The sequence below is a fragment of the Anas platyrhynchos genome, chromosome 13, assembly GCF_047663525.1.
Source record: "Anas platyrhynchos isolate ZD024472 breed Pekin duck chromosome 13, IASCAAS_PekinDuck_T2T, whole genome shotgun sequence".
NCBI lineage: Eukaryota > Metazoa > Chordata > Aves > Anseriformes > Anatidae > Anas > Anas platyrhynchos.
The window spans coordinates 7,550,767-7,566,973 of record NC_092599.1 but is presented as its reverse complement, the minus strand read 5'-3'; the positions used below and the strand labels follow the sequence as shown (position 1 = coordinate 7,566,973).

The 16,207-nt window shown below is 45.6% G+C and overlaps 1 long non-coding RNA gene across 1 annotated transcript; it reads left to right on the top strand.

The window, feature by feature from the left end:
• Positions 1-782: 782 nt before the first annotated feature.
• Positions 783-7,565, top strand: LOC113845094 (uncharacterized). The gene is made up of 2 exons (XR_003500349.3): positions 783-1,182; positions 2,440-7,565. It is a non-coding gene; the product is annotated as an uncharacterized lncRNA (long non-coding RNA).
• The last annotated feature ends 8,642 nt before the right edge of the window (positions 7,566-16,207 follow it).

Here is a 16,207-nt window from a genome sequence, read left to right as displayed (position 1 = left end):
AGTTTAGCACACTCCTTTGCCTGCCAGCATAGAGCATGCTTGCACAATAGAAGTTTTGTTTTGTTTTGCAGACAGCAAAGCATTCAGGCTGTGATATGGGCCCCCTTGGGTGGAGTGCTCCGAAAGGGATGCCACGTAACAAGCAAGGCGTTTGAAGCCCTCCCCCTCAGCCAGACCATGGATGCAGAACGGTAAGTCAGGAACATGGAAAAGCCAAAAGGGTGTGCGAAAACATTTTGTTCCTCTCCCAAAGCCAGTGCATGGATACTTGTCTAGTTTCTTTTTCCTCCAAGTCCTCACATGGTTATTCTTTATTAACGGATCCTATGATGGCCATACATTTGCCAATTCAGCCAAGGAGATAATAGGTTAAAGCACATCTGGTGAAATATTGGCCAATATTCCAACAACATAAGGAAATAGTACCAGCTCGGAGTTATTTCCCAGTGCTGTTAAACCTTTTCTGCAGTCTGCTTGCCTCCTTCAGCAGAAAACAAAGGATCGTGATAACTCAGAGTGCCTCTAAGTTGAGAAAATGCCCCCCAGCCCTCTTGGTACTTGAGGGTGGTCCTTGGGGGTGCCCGCTGGTGGAGGGGATCACCCCAGACCTCAAACTGAGGGGGGAATCTGTGGCACCACTGGGAATAACGAGGGCAGAGGTGGAGCTGCATGCCCTGGGTCAGGCAGGCACCTGGGGTTGGTCTGTTCTCCTCCTCCTCGTTTGACACTCACAGCTTTTTTCAATGGGGGAACCCAAAACTGGGCCATCTGTGCCAGGTGCATTGAGGGGAGGGGAAAATTAACTTCCCTTGGCTGCTGGCTGTTTTCAGATGTGCTTACCCACATTTTAGCGAGCAAAGTCACTGCTGCTACTGTCCTTTTCCTGGGGCAGAGCAGAGAGATTTAGAAAGAAATTTTATCTGCAACCACGGATTAATGCAGAAAGAGGCAGAGAAATTGAAAAAGGGTGACAGGCTCGGGAGCAGGGACTCAGTCGGGCAGAGGGGGGTGAGATGTGGCTGCTGCCCTGCCTGCCGGAGCCTCCCCAGCGCCAGGGCCTCGGGAAGAGGAGGGCAGGATCCTACAAAAGGAGACGGGCGGCCCCATCAAGTGGCAGCTCGGCAAATTGCAGGGAAATGCAACTGAACGGACTGTGCTTCAGGAGGATGGCTAAATATTGAGGTATTTATTTTTCCCATTGCACTGAAACAGTAAGAGTTATTGGTGTTATACTCTCTTTCGAATAAAGGGCGTGCCGCCTGTTTTTAGCAGCACAGATTTAAGAGGTTACACTTGCTAAGGGGGGAGCTTAGAAATGGTACGTTTCTGTGCAACAAGAAATTCAGTTAATTTTAAAAGTATTAAATTCTTTTTTTTCCAAGTGCCACCATTTATAATAGCTGCTCTTCATTAGCAGTGTCATCAGGTTTGTAAGATTGTGTATAATACGCATGCAATTACTTAGCGCAATGCTTAGAAATTTGGCTTAGATTAAAGTATGTATCTGCATCACACATAAGAGCCCAACCGCAGCGCGTGCTGCATAAGCAGGTTACAAATGAGACACTTTTGGTGAAAAGCAAATGTAATGCTGGCTTTTAGCTCCAGCTGGGGGTGCAAACCACCACATTTCCAGGCCCTGCAGCTGCAACCCCCTACCCAGGGAGGGCTCTGGGGAGGTGTTGTACAAGTGCAACCTTGCAAACACAGTTTCCTGCTATTGGAAATTGCAAAATGAAATGTGGATTATTAGATCTATTACCTACCACATGAGCTTAAGAGACCACAGGCATGTATCTCAGCACTGGAACGTTACCACAGCAGTAAAAAGAAATGAAATGTTGCTGTTACTGGCATTGAAGTGTTGTCCAGGGTTATGAATCCTATGGCTTGCAGTGAGCTAACAGATATTTGAGATACTTGATGTCCTGATTTCTAATGCTGCCTACATGGGTAGGGAAGAGCGGAGAACAGGCTCTGCTGTCAGCACAGCCCTATGTCTCAGCTCCATTTCAAGTGCACTTAAATATTCATAGGACAGAAATTCATGGGAAAAAAAGCTATGAAACTTGCACATGAGAAAAGTTTCTAGTGGCTCTTGCTGTGGCTCACGAGGCATTCTCCTTCCTCCACATGCTGATGTGCCAGTAAACAATAAAATGGCTGCTTGGCACTGCTCACAGCTGGGAAAGCTGCTCCATCTCCAGCCAGAGATCCCTGGTTTAAACCGAACCAGTCTGAGACCATTTGTGATTAACATCAGCGTGCTCAAAATGTTCCCATCAGTTGGGTGCTTTGCTTCTCTAGTACCTGTGAAGAGCTTTGAAAGCAATTCTGTGATTGAATCTGCTAATCATTTTCTCTCCTCCTCACCTTCTGTTATGTTCATTTAAGCAAATATCAAACTAAAAGCTACTTCTTCTGTGCAAATTAATGCAGACACCTAAAGGAAAGACCAGCTGATTCGCATCTACCTCAGCATGAGGTATCCCACAAGAAAAAACCTGCAGCTCCGCTACCGAAAAACAAAAATCTAATTTCTTTGACTTCAGAAGCAGCACTTCGCTGGTGGAATGGGCACAAGGAAGGCCACCATGCAATCCCCTGGCTATAAGGACACTTGCTGATGCCTTGGTCCCAGCATTCCCCCAAGTAATTCAATATAATCCCAATAACTTGCTGAAAGGTCACCACGTAGTAATTCAGCGCGCAGCTGATAGCGAGATGATGGCGGTGCTGGCACACGGCCCATGAGCTCTCACAGCTAACTTGCTAAGTGAGGCCATTTTCCCTGAAAGACAAAACTGGGGCTAGAAACACAGCCCTCACACTGGGAGCTGGGCTTTTTACTTTAATTTCACGATGGAGGATCTCTAACTCCCCCAAGGCACTCAGCTGGATCCTGGAAAGAGAAAACTCGTGGGTGCGGAAGCCCAGCCGGCATGTCAGTGAGTTTCAGTGTGTTGGAAACAGCAGCCAAAAAAAAACAGCATCTCTGGGGAAGTCATTTGTCTGGAGAAAGGAAGCAGAGACCCTGTTTTGGAGTGTGCTTGTGTAAAGGAAGTGGAAGGTGTTTTCGGGGTGCTGCCTCTGGATACTCCCTGTGCCGTGAGTCCGTGGCAAGGAGGTTTGCAAAGTGCCTGCTGGCTGCTCCCACATAGAATCATGGATCTCATGCTCATGGCACATCCACCTCTGGGGGCTCTGGGTCACCCAGCTGCACCCCTGTGTCCTTCCTGCTGGAGAGCTGCGTGCTGGCACCTGAGCATCAGATTCTGCACTCATGGGTGGTGCATCCCCAGTGCAAGGGAAAGAGGATGTGCCCCAGCCCAGCCAGCTGGCTGTATGTGAGGCATTTGGGGTCGAATTCTTGGCCAGCATGAAAGATTTCTGCTCCCGAGGTCGGTTTCTGAACAAGGACTCATTTCAGCCTGAGAAGACAGCTGAGTTTTGTGTTGAGGCAGGAGAAAATATGCAACTGCTCCTTTGCTCTAACAAACTCACTGTTCTTTACATTCCCAAGGATCTCAGACAAGACCTCTGATCTACTGCAATAAATAGAGCATGAAAATCAGGTTTGGGCTTCAATTTTATCCATGACGTTAGCTCTGCCGTCCCTTTTTTCCTCCTGCAGGGTGAAGTCCTAATGAAAAAGGCAAAAGTCACTGCTAATAATCTGGATAATATTTCTCCCTTCCTTTCTTTCAAACCTGAGCAAGGTAGACTTCAGTAAGAACGGATTTGCAGTTGGAGCTCTCCAGCAGACCTTCACCTCCATGCTGGCCAAGTCACTACTACCTTGGTGTCTTCTAACTGCAGGAGATGAAGTTCCACTTCCCAGTGCCAGCAAGGATCTGCCTAACACACAACTTCTCACCTCCTTCTGCAGAGAACAGGCCGATAAAAAGTAAAATAATTTAAAAAATAATAATCATCATCATCCATGGATCAGCTTCTTTCCTATCAAGAAGCCCCATTTTCTCAAAACAGTAGGGTTGCACAGGAATTCTTGACATTTTGTACTTTTTACAAGTTTCTGGGACTTGGGAGAGCACTGATGCTAAAGGCCCCAGGTCTGCGTCACTCACACAGGATACAGGACGTGTCTCCTGCCTCCATCCCAGCAGGGCAAGGATTTTACAGTCTTGTATCAAGGCCAATAGTCCCTGGGCATCCGCTGTGGGAGGCAGTTTGCAAGAGAGCTCCTGGCTTAGGGGTGCACTGGGAGCATCCCCAAACATGCTCAGCTGCTCAGGAGTTGGGTTAAAGCAGCAGCCAGGCCTGTCCAAAGCTGTGAAAAGCCTGACGGACGTATCTTGCTGTGTATCGTGCTGTACTTGCTTGTCAAAAACAGAGCAGAGCGCAAAGGCATCTTGCTCTTGAAAGGGCCTGGCAGCAAGCGTGGGTGGAAGCGCAGCCGTGGCTCCGATGGGGTTATCAATCATCCCTCCACCGCGTGGCCGCTGGTGCCACCCAAACGGTGCCCTCCTGAGCACCCAGCATGTGCCAGAAAGCCACATGGCCCGGGCAGCTGCTGAGCAGTCAGCCCAGCAAATGCCGGGGAAAAGCAAAGCACTCAGCCACTTCTCCCGAGGAACTGCGTGTAAATTTGATGACAGGCTGGGTTATTGCCCCCGGTTTAATTGCCTGGGTTGGATGGCTGCTGGTTGGGGCTCCATCCTGGGAGACAGCTTGGTGCTTGCTTGCGGTCCCTCTACCATGTCCCTGTCATGTCAGGGAGCACTGCAGGGCCACAGGCAGCATCCCAGGGAAGGGACAAGCCGAATGTGACCCACATTTGAAGCTCCCCGAGCTCTTCTGGGGCTGGTAAGAGTGAAGTGTGGTGTGACTGCCTGTGCCCAAGCAGGCAGCAGCCTGGCTTTTCCAAGAGGCTTGCTGTAGAGATCAGAGTTATCTTCTAAGTCAGGAGGTGAGAAATAATCGCGTTGCTTAAATAATATTGCACAGTGGTGAATTAATAGTGCCTGGATTGTAAAACACTCCCAGGCTTGGCAGAAGTCTCCTCTCTGTGCTCATTTAGAGGAAAAAATACTTCCCAGAAATTCATGAGCAGCAACTCTTTTGCATCACAAAAGTCTCCTGTTCCTCCAGTAACATTTTCCAGGGGATTATTTTGGAACACCATGTGGGATCAAGGCCTCTGTGTGGCTGCATGGTCTATTTGCCAGTTATAGTCCTATTAGCACTTCTTTCAGCTCTGCTTTCTGTGGGAAATCTTGCCTGTTGCTAATGCTCCTGACCTCCCGAAAGGCTTCGAGATCCAGCGCTGACAAACGGTGTGCAAGAGCAAGATGTTACCACAATTAGCCAGACTCGTTAAGCATATCCTGGCAGGTAACGAGTACATGCCATGTGTTTGTGCAATAATTCAGCAGCTTAAGAGTGTTGGGGGAAAAAAAAAAAATGTTTCTGTTTTCTAAATGCCTTCGGTTTTGAAGGAGGGAAGGAAGCCACAGCTGCCTTTGCAGGGAGGAGCCACGTGAGGGTGAGGCTGAGAGATGCTAGGGCTGTGTGAAGGACAGAGGGAGCCCAGCATCCCTCTTCATTTGCAGACATTCAGCACCCTTCTCATGCAGAAAACCTAACCGGGGGCTGTCACACGGTGAGCTTTGGCCCTGGAGGTAACTTTCAGGCGATGAAACCGGCTGCCTGCGGAAGCTGGGATGTCACCACAGGAGGGTGGCAGAGCACCCATGTCCTGAGCATGGCCACAAGGACTCACCCAGCACAGCGGGGCTCAAGGTGGACTCCTAAAAGCCCCAGGACGGAACCATGATGTGAAGCACCCCCAGCTCCTGCAGCCACCACGAGCTCCCTGCTGGCCCTACGCTCCCCGTGTCGATGGCAGGAAACCCTCCTCTCCTTAGCTTTCCTGTCCAGGCTGATCCCAGCAGCAAACACACAGCCCAAGTGTGAATCAACGTCGTGATTCATCCTGCCTGCAATGTATCCTTTCACTGTGATTAAACAGCTATTCTGTAAGACATGAACTTCACTTAAGACTACATGGTTTATTTGGGTTTGGGAATACAGATGCGGTCCTGTTCAAACTGCCATGCCCGGGAGCCAATGACAGAATATAAAAATAGCTTATGCTGTCAGCATGGCTTTTTCTTATTTGTATTCTGAGTATCATCACTTTGGCAGGCACAGGAAGCTCTTCTTGTTTGCATTTTATTTTGCCTGCAGAAAATTTACAGTTCAAATGACTTCTCTATGCTTCATCAGACTAATCGGATGACAAATTGCTTGAGCTACAGAGAAGAGACCTCAGACAACAGAAAACTGTAATGGAAGAAAAAATTAAATGCATGCTTTTGGTAGGAGCAAAGATTTTGTTTCATGGCACTCTCAATTTTCATTTTTTCCTTCTGTGTTAGTGCGAAGATTCGTGAAATGGAAATCAGATAATTTAATCTGATTACAAGGATCTGCAGGCTTGACATCATCACTTTCTTCAGTGACACAAAACCTCGAAAATGCCCTTCTTTCTTACTTAACCAGAAGAAACAGCTATGTTCTCTATTTATGCTGCGTCTCCTCCTTCCAGTGAAGCCTCATAAAGCATCAAGAGAGAGGCTTGTTTTGTGCTCATCTTCTGTATAGTTTTTGATGGCTTGCTGCTCCCCAGGAAGAGTGTTTTAACAAATACCCAAAGATCTATCCCTTTTTCAGAAGGGAACGGGGAGATGGGATGGGTTTTCTCTTCCTTGTCGTGCTGGCTGACCTTGCCTGGAGTGACACAGAGCAAAAGCAATAAAGATACATTGCCCTAGTTTTCAATAAGAGCCTTAACACAGACTAAATGTCAGTTTTGGAGCTTTGAGCTGCCCTTGAAAATAAGTTTACTCTTAAATTTCGATGAAGTATTATTTTCTGTGCAAGGACTCTCTCTGGTCTGGCATTCATTTTACAGGCAGAACTGTGGCACCATCTTCTGGATGACTCTTTAGACAATAAAAAATAACCCACCAAAAGCGATGTTTCTTTATCATCCCTAACAATGAGAACAGCTTGAATATTCATTGACTGTGCACTCCTGATTACAGCAGGCTTTAAATCATTTAATTATGCCATCCATTTTGGAAACACGAAGAGCTAGTCAAACTCTTGATTGCTGAATATTGTTGCAAGGGAATACAGATTTTGCTTCTGAAAAGAAACTTCTGCCTACAGGGCTGGGATGAGAAGGGTCCCATATATTAAACACGGGCATAACACTCCTGATGTGGGGTTACGAGCTCAGATTATTCTGTAAGGAAACAGTTGTGAGTTCTTCTGTGTCAGAGTGGTGTTTATGAAAAGTTTACATTTTGTGAGAGGAAAATTGAAGTAAGAGGTGCAAAAGGAGACTTGAGAAGTAGCCTGGGACTACCTGTGAATGTAACGCACAGCACAAGCTGTAAGAACCTGACACAGGACTAAGGAATTAGAAAAGTGTTTTCCTGAGCACAGCTTTTAGACCAGTATTTACAGTTAACCCCCTAAAGCATTTTACTACCTCAGGGCACGGTTCGCCAGCAAGTTAAGCAAGCAGTTTTACAGGCACTGAGGAGTTTGGGGAAGATGCTGAAGCACAGCAGTTCCCCTGGCACCACAGCTCCCCCTCAGGCTGGCTGTGCTGTGCTCTCCCCCCCCCCCAGTGCAAGAGAACTTCAAAAAGTATTTGTTACACATGTACTTTTGTGGTATTTTCTTTTTTCTTTCTTGTATTTTTTATTTGGTGGGGATCATTGGGAACTCTGCAGCAGGTGAGATTAGTGGTAGGATTCCAATTAGTGCCTGTGGGGGCATCTGTCAAGTTCATCCACTTTGATACTTAGGACACTTTGATGTCTTTTTGTCTAAAATAAAGAGCTTTTTGGATTGTGTTTTGGCAGGACATAAAGGACAGAGGGGTGCAAAGGCTTCTCACCCCTGTTGACTTTTCTTCTTCCATTGGAAAGATTAACTAGGTGGGCTGCAGCTCTCCCCTGTGCCTCCCCCAGACACCTCCTGGGGAACGCATTGTACCAGGTATCCCATAAATCTTGTGTGAAAGGCAAACCCAAATGTTCACAGCCTAGAAGCTGGCACAAGAAATCATTTTTGGGCCTGACACTCTGAAAATTATCTGTAGTCCGAGATTGTACAGTACCTGGTGATCTCTGTCCCTTATCCTCAGGTTGTTATTGATGCTTTTCCTAGTGATTTAAATGCATTGGGGATATTCACTTGCAGCACTGGCCCTCATTCTTAAATCCAGAGTACAAAGGCCCATTCAAAGAATAATTTTTTAATTTCCTCAAAACCATGCTCTGTGCATGGGGAAGCACAAACACAGGGTACTTTTATCAGGATGACTGTCCACCTCACGGGGACAGAGAACCTGGGCTGTGAGCTGTATTACCTCCTGCCTTTTGATAGCTCCTGTACGTTATACGTGATAACAAGTCATGCTGTTTATCTTGGATGAGTGATAATTGGGTTGCTCTTCATAGGTCAATATCTTGACAAACAAAATCATGATCAGTACAAAGGAGAGCCATGACTGGTGCACCCTGGCATTTTTTGCCATCAGCCAAACCTGCTACAGTTTCCAGAACCAGCAGCATATCACCACATCAGATAAGACTTCTGGGGTCAAACTGCTGTAAGTACAGGAGGTGACTTAGGTTGTCTCCTTTGGTGGCAACTTAGAGGTGCAGTATCTTGCTTGAAATAATGCAGGAGCTCAGAGCCCCAGCCTTGCTCCCAGCAAGTTCATGGGAGCCCTGTTGCCAGCAGCATTTCTGGGCTTGTGCTCACCCATCCTGCAGGGAGGTATGCAGCCACTCGGGCTGCACATAACGCTTTCCCTCCCTGCCTCATCACTGCAGAAATCAGCAGCTGGAACTGCCCAGCTCACCCTGGCATGGGGAGCAGGACCATGGCACATCCCCACCAAGCTCACAGCCCTGCCTCCTTCAGAGCTCAGCTCCTGGAGCTGCTCCTTGGTCCCCCTGGCTCGCTGCATGCTGCCAGCCCTGACCCCATCAGCAGCAGTTTTCCCATTCATATGTCCAGTAATTGAAAGCACTAGGATTTCTGACTTGCATGCTGGTTTATAGAAAAATACTGTGCTTAGGCATTACACTCATGCTGTGAAATACAACATATGCCAGAGGATACACTAGATATTTCTGCTCCTTTCCCCTCGAGGTTGTGCATGATCAGGGTACAGCAGGGACTGGAGGAATAGGGGTAAGGGTTGACTCTCAGCTGGCACAGTAGGTGGGAATTTTCAGAGAAAAATCAATGCTTTGGTGTCCATTCTCTCTCCCCCAGATTAAACTCTGGAGCTGTAAAAGGGAACGCAGACCTCTGCTCCATTTCTCTCTCCTCAAAATTAAACTCAAGCTATGTAGCGGAGCACAGATGTCTGCTCTGTTCCTCTCTCTCCCCAGAATTAAAGCCTGCCTGCACAAAATAGCTCCAAAGAGAGGTTTGCATGCCATGCTTATAAAATGCATTAGGGAAAGCATATGCATGGTGTGATTAGGGAGTCTATACAATGAAAAATGAGGTATACTTTAGCTACTTATTATCTCTGGTGTTATTTTGATGTCTTTCTATGTCTGAACCGAAGCAAAAGGGAAGTTCATTTGACATACAAGTGCTTTGCTCTTCAAAGCCTCTGAAGAATACAGGTCCAGATGTTACACTGGTGATTAGAGCGGGACCAAGAGTGTGGAAATGACATGCAAATGTTTGCAATCTCTAAATCTTGATGATATCCGGTCACGTTTACATCACCTTCTCTCTTGCTTTTCTCCCAGAATGTGCATGTCAGGGTCTGACTGCAGAGATGCTGAGCAAGGAGCTTTTCTCTGTGCAGATTCAAAGGCTTGTTCGCAAAAGGGTGCATTCCTCCTACAGAACCATCTCTCCTGTCTCAGCCACCACACAATCACCTGTGCCAAAAACAACTGAAGAAAAACAAACAGCAGATCTGCTAAAAGTCCACTATGTACTAGGCTTTCTAGGCAAGGCCTTCTAACAAAGCATTTTTTGTTCTCTGTTCCTACAGCTTCTAGCACATGACCAGGGCTGTAAATTACTCTCGAGTACCAGTAATAAATCCCATCTCTGCTTCTCTCAGAGTTAAACGCAGCCAGCTTTGAAACTGGTATGCCCATGCAGATTCAGGCAAGGTTCTCCTTTATTCGGGAAGGAAAGATGACTTGTACAGGCAGTGGCTTTGGGTAGCATGAGGATGGTTTTGCTCATGTCCTCCAGGAGAGGCAGAGCGGTGCTCCTGGTGGGAGCTGGGGCCTTGGGTTGGTTCCCTGCTCTCAGAGGGTCTGCTCAAGGGGAGAATGCAGCTTTGTGCCATTGAGGCCAGCACCACAGCTAGTTAAAGCAGATGAACTGCAGTGATTGTGTTTGGCTGAGTCAAGGGGGTGTTCTGCATGCTCTGGTGCTGATAGGTCTCAGGATTTAATCAGAAGCTTGGCAATATTTGTTATTGTGGTGGCTCAAAGAATAATTCAAATCAAAAATGTTGATCCCTATGCATCCTAAATCTGACTGGGAAGAATCTCAGCTTTATTTTAGCAACTCACATTTTAATGTGCCATAATAACAGTTACAAATAATGAAACTGAGCTCCTGGAAAATAAGGTAGAAGAACAAGAAATGGCTGTGAATTCTCCCGCTCTGAAGCTAAGGAAAGTGCAGTAAAAAGCTGAGAAAAGGTGCAGACAAGCCATGCCCCCACTGTACAAGAGCTGTCAGCGGCTACAGAAAATGACATCTGGCCTGGGATAATCTGCCTGCGCACACAATGGCTTTATGCGAGGGAAATGCCACTGATCTCAGAGGACTTGTTCCAGATTTAGCTCCAGGATCAGGAGAGTGGCTGCAGCTCAGCCTCGCCGGGGGCAGCTGCTCCAGGCTGCCTGTCCCGAAGCCTCGAGCATCCTCCAGGCTGGCTCTGGGTTTCACGGAGCAGGGCAGCCTGCTGGCATCATGCCTTGTGCTGCACTGAGCTGGAGGGGGGCAGGATAGGACCTTGTGTTGGCTGAATGAACCGTCTCCTTCCCAGAGCAGAAATCTGGCCTGCTCCAGCTTCTTGACACGTCCCAGCCTGGTGCTGATGGCCAAAATATTACCAGTGGTTTTGCACTAAACAGCACTGAACAGACTTTGCACTAAATGTCCTGCTTGACAGTTGTGAAAGATCTTCCTAGGAATCTACTTCTTCTTGCTATGTGAACATCACTTTCAACGCTATTAAAAGTTGTACCAAAAATAATTTATCCTTTAAAAACAGAAAGAACAGGAATCTGTTTGTGTTTAGTCAGTGGCTAATTGTTTTCCTTATTTTGTTGCATGGTTGTTCATGGTAGTAAGGATTTCAACGTAAAATGGAGCAAGTTGTTAAATCAATGTGCTTTGAAAGAAATTTTAAAAAGCATTTTCACTGCCTGAACTGTATCTTTTTGCATATATCCAAATATTTCAATTGTTAGAAGGATTAATACGACAATGTAAAGGCTTTCTGGTCTTAGGTATTGCCTTGCTTTTAGATCAGTATGTCCCAATAACAAGACATTTAACATCAACAGGTAGTCTGTGTTAAATTCAGGAAGAATAGGAGACTCAAGACTCTTTTGCTTTATTTATATAGCATCCAAATCCAGATTTTTAAAAACTCTGGTGTTATATTACCTATCCAAGGATGTACTTACACAGTAAAGGCATCTTGGCCAAGGTGCTTGGGAATAGCTGTTCCTGGCAAAGGAATCAAGCTTGAGCCCTGAGCCTTGAGGACTCTTGCATAGCCAGGGCATGCAGATGGGCACAATGCTCCCTTCCAGGCCTTGCTTTGCTTGGATAGGCAGCTAAACTCTTACACTCTCCTTTCTACACCTTTGCCTATGATTTCACTTCTCTTGTTCTTGGGTGACCATAACATCACATGACATCCCAAATTAAGTAGTGATACGAGCACTCCATTATCCCCACTGAAAATACCACCCTTAAGAGGGTTCTTCACTGCATCTGCCTTTTCATGGCCACATCACGTGGCTGGCTCATAGCTCTGCTCTGATGAATACCCAGACCTTGGCCTCCTTTTCACACATGCTGAGCTCCTTGCTTAAGGCCAGAACAGCTGGATTTTGTTCTGTGATTGCACATGTCCTTACAGCTCACATCCCTATGCGGTGGCACTGCCAAAGCCACTGTTTCTATAAGGTGCTAGGACTGTCACCTACTAAGGCATGCACACACGCTCACACAGGACTTCTCTACAGATCTCCAGGCTCACAAGGAAGCTCTGGTGTACATGGGTCATTAAAACAAACTAAAGGGACTTCATAAATATCAGGCTGCTTGGGAAGTTGCTTCTGCCAAGGCAGATTCTGAGAAAATCAGTACAGTGCCACTACGTGAACTTTGTTGACAACAGCCTGGGGGCAAAGGAACCCTCTATTTTCTTCTCTATCTGCCCAGCCTTCCTTAGGCCTACCAAATGCTCTCAGACAGCCGGAGCTCATCATTTCTCCTGGATAAGTTATTTCAGAAACTCAAGCCTCTTTTTTCCCCTCCATTCCCCAGACTGATTCTATGAGAGCTACCATAGCCCCCTGCTCCTTCTGCACCTAAAGGGAAGTTCTTGAAAGATTTCAAATACTTCTGAAAACTGTAGCAGAAGTGTAGACAAAACCCCAAAATACAGAAGGGAGACAATAGGTGATAAAACTCAAGGAAGAAAACAAAAAAGATACTGCAGAACTCCCTTCTGCTACTCTCGTTTTAAAGGTCTCGAGATCTCTCATATTTCTAAGAAAAATGAACTTCAGCAAGAAAAGAAGTTGTCTTAAGAAGTATGCAACTATAAAGAAGAACGAAACAAGAGATACTCTGCAGATTTTGCCAGACTTTAGACTCACCTAGTGCTTTACTGTACTGCTGCTTCAAGAAAAGCCTCACCTGTCTCCTCTTCCCCCAAACCCTCAACCTCTATCAGACAGAACTAGCCATTAGAGGGCTATACATAGCCTTCCTCACCCATCCCTAATTGACTTAATAATGCCTCTGGGAGGGGCTAACTCAATAGAAACCCACCCTAATTACAGCTACTTGATGTTCTTGCTCTGGGCTGTATTCTTTTTCTTTTTAATTGATCTTTTGGATATTTTTTTTAAGTTGCTTTTTTTTTTTCAGTTTAGTTTTGTGTTTTAATTTGTATGCTAGTTCTTGTTAGTCAGCATCCCTTTACTGTGCTTTGTTTTGATGTTAGTGGTCTTTTCCTGCTCTCTGTACCGCAGGGTCTTGAATTGGTGGTAGAGTCTCTTAATACTTCAAAATAAAAGGTATGTACTTTCGCTGTTGTTCCAGGGACTTGGAGCTCTAGAAGGCTATTTTTAATCAGTTTGGAGAACTAATTTATCCTGATGAGATCTAGATATTCTTTAGTAAGCTTCCATTATCCACAAAGAAAGCAGGTAGCTTTCAGTGGTGCTATAGCTGGTCTCATAGTGTAATGATAAAACTGAGCGGGGGCGAGGGAGACATTGGCAAATGCTGGATAAGGAATCTCTTCCCTTCCTGGGAGAAAAGACAAATCTCGAGTTTCTTGATGAGATCCTATACGATGAAACAGAACTTTGAAAAAAGTGGCTTGGGACGAGGGAACCAATGTTGATGTCTCAACAGCTCTACAGATACGTCGTATTGGTTGCTGATGAACTGTAACAGCTTAAGCCACATCGCAGAGCTGAAGAAAATTCAGGGAAAGTGTAACATGAGAAAGGGATGTTGAGATACTTTTTGGTGGTCAGCTATTGTTTTAAACAGTCTTCTTTGTGATGGATAATTTTGTTTTGAGGTGCTACTGGTAATCTGATTTCAGCACGTACATGCAAATTACTCATATTTTTTTTTAGAAAAAAACGAACAAACACACACAAAAAAAGATAAATGTAGTAAAGCTTCTTATGAAAACCTGGAGGTTTGAAGCACTGTTACTTGCTCAGCCCCATAGCCTGAGAAGGCAGTTGGAGAAGCGTAGTCAGCATGAGGAAAGCAAAGATATTGTGTGAATTGTCTGCAAGTAGCAATGGGTGTGACATTAAGGGATGTTACAGGCAGTCCCTTGCTGAGATCTTTGGGGTTTTGCTTCCCCATAATTTACACTTGTCCGTTTTCTGTTTCTGATGCCCAAAAAGTGGGATAGAGAACTGCTTGCTCGAGTTTCTCAAAATCCCATTGCAGATTACAGGAATCAGCACCACTCTCAACTCTTCTATCCGCCCACCAAGTACTAATGAGATTTCTCTTGCAAGAACATCCAAGTGGGTCACAGTCTTTAATGTCTGGCATGGCCAGGCTTTCCCCAGTGAAATCTGCTGAGTATTTCAAGTTTATTTGGAATATCCTGCTTGCTGCTCTGACCTTGCTGGAGCTGCACAGTAGGTGTTTTGCATCTCAGCCTGGGCTTGTCTGCAGCCCAGTGCTTGGGGCACCCTCTGGAAAGGATGATACAAGTTTGAACTTTCCCTGAAGAAGACTGAAATTTCATCCCATGCTTTGTCAGGCAGCAGGGTAAAAAGCAAGCAACAGTTTTTAAGGAGAAGGAGATATTGCTGCTGTCTTGCTCTAGATTTTGGTTGCATGGGGAGTTGGTTGGCATGCCTTGAGGAGCAGAGGTGTTTGAGAAATTTACCCTTCTCTGCTTTTTCTATTAGCTATCTTACATAGCCAACCATTAAAAATTCCTTCCAAATTCCAGAACTGTCCTAGTGTGCGTTTGGGAATTTTGGTGAGTTGTTTCCATATTTTCCACTTCTTTGGGCGATTTGCACCTGCTATGCTGCCAAATTGCAGGGCTTTAAATCCCAGAGCAAGGGAGGCAAATAGATGTTCACCTAGAGAGGGAAGGAGAAGGGAAATACTTATTGGGATACAGGTGTGCATGCAGTATACCCACCTCATCCTTTTCTGAAGATGTAAATCGTGTGTGTCTGCTTTACACCAGCACTCAGAGACAAAGCTTGTGGTAATTCTCATTCAAGCATCAATCCTAGAGCTGGCAAGGTGGTGGCTCTTGCTCTGGAGCCCTGTGCAGGGGTGTGGATACAGGGCATGGACTCATCCCTTATGGGTCTGGGGCAGTTGAGGGCATTGTTTCCATGCAGGGCTGAGAGCAAGCCCCTTCCTCTGCAGTTACCTTAGCACAGCTCTAGCTTCTGGAGCTGTACCGTGGAGGCAGTGCACTGACATTTTCCCCTCTTCCTTTAAGAAAATGCAGCATTTAAACCTTTTCATTGGTAAAGGATGCAATGGAAAAGTAGGTCGTATTTGAAGGATCCCAGCCCTGACAGCGTCCCTTTTAGAGCTCCAGACCCAGGTTTTCGGAGAGAGACAGAATCTGACTGCAGCAGTGCTCCTCACACTTGTCTCTGCTGTTTGTGTTCCTGTGTACAAATCACCCGTAAGATGCCCAGGATAAACTGCATTCCTGTGCTTTTAAGGGAAGGATTTTGTTGCCAGCAAAATAATTATGAATTGAAGCTACCCCTGCTCAACTCCTCTGACACTCAGCTGGGTTTTACCAGGAAGCAGGGCTATTTTTCACTTTTAAATAGTCTAAGTTAAATTAGCTGGAACCTAATTACAGAATGCTTTTGATTAAAGTCAGACAATACACTCCGGAAGTCAGGATCAAAAATGACAAGACTTGATGTCAGTGAAGGATTAAGACAGAAAAGGAAAATGACTGATTAATTTTTTAAATCAAACCAGAATTGCTTTGTACCCTGAACAAAGGTTTCAGCACAGTCAGACAAGCCTTTTGGACTCAGGAAAACTTGACTTTCAATTTCATTTCAAATGCACATATCTGAAATCCAAGAAGACGCCACAGATGATTGCTACAGCCACTCTTAGAGATCATGAGAGAAATAATTGTAAGTCTTGTGTGAGATCTAAGGACTTCATTAAGATAGTCTGACTTGTAGACATTAATACTTCGGGGTCAACATCAGCCATGCAGCTAAACATCTGGTGCTTGATTTAATCACCAAACCTTTTTAAGGTGCTCTGTAATTATCTGCATCCCACACTATGAAAATGACCCCGCTACCTGCTTAAAGGAAGTGTGTTACTGGAAAAACAGACGCTGATATAACAAAATTAATTTTAAAGAAAAAAACACTTT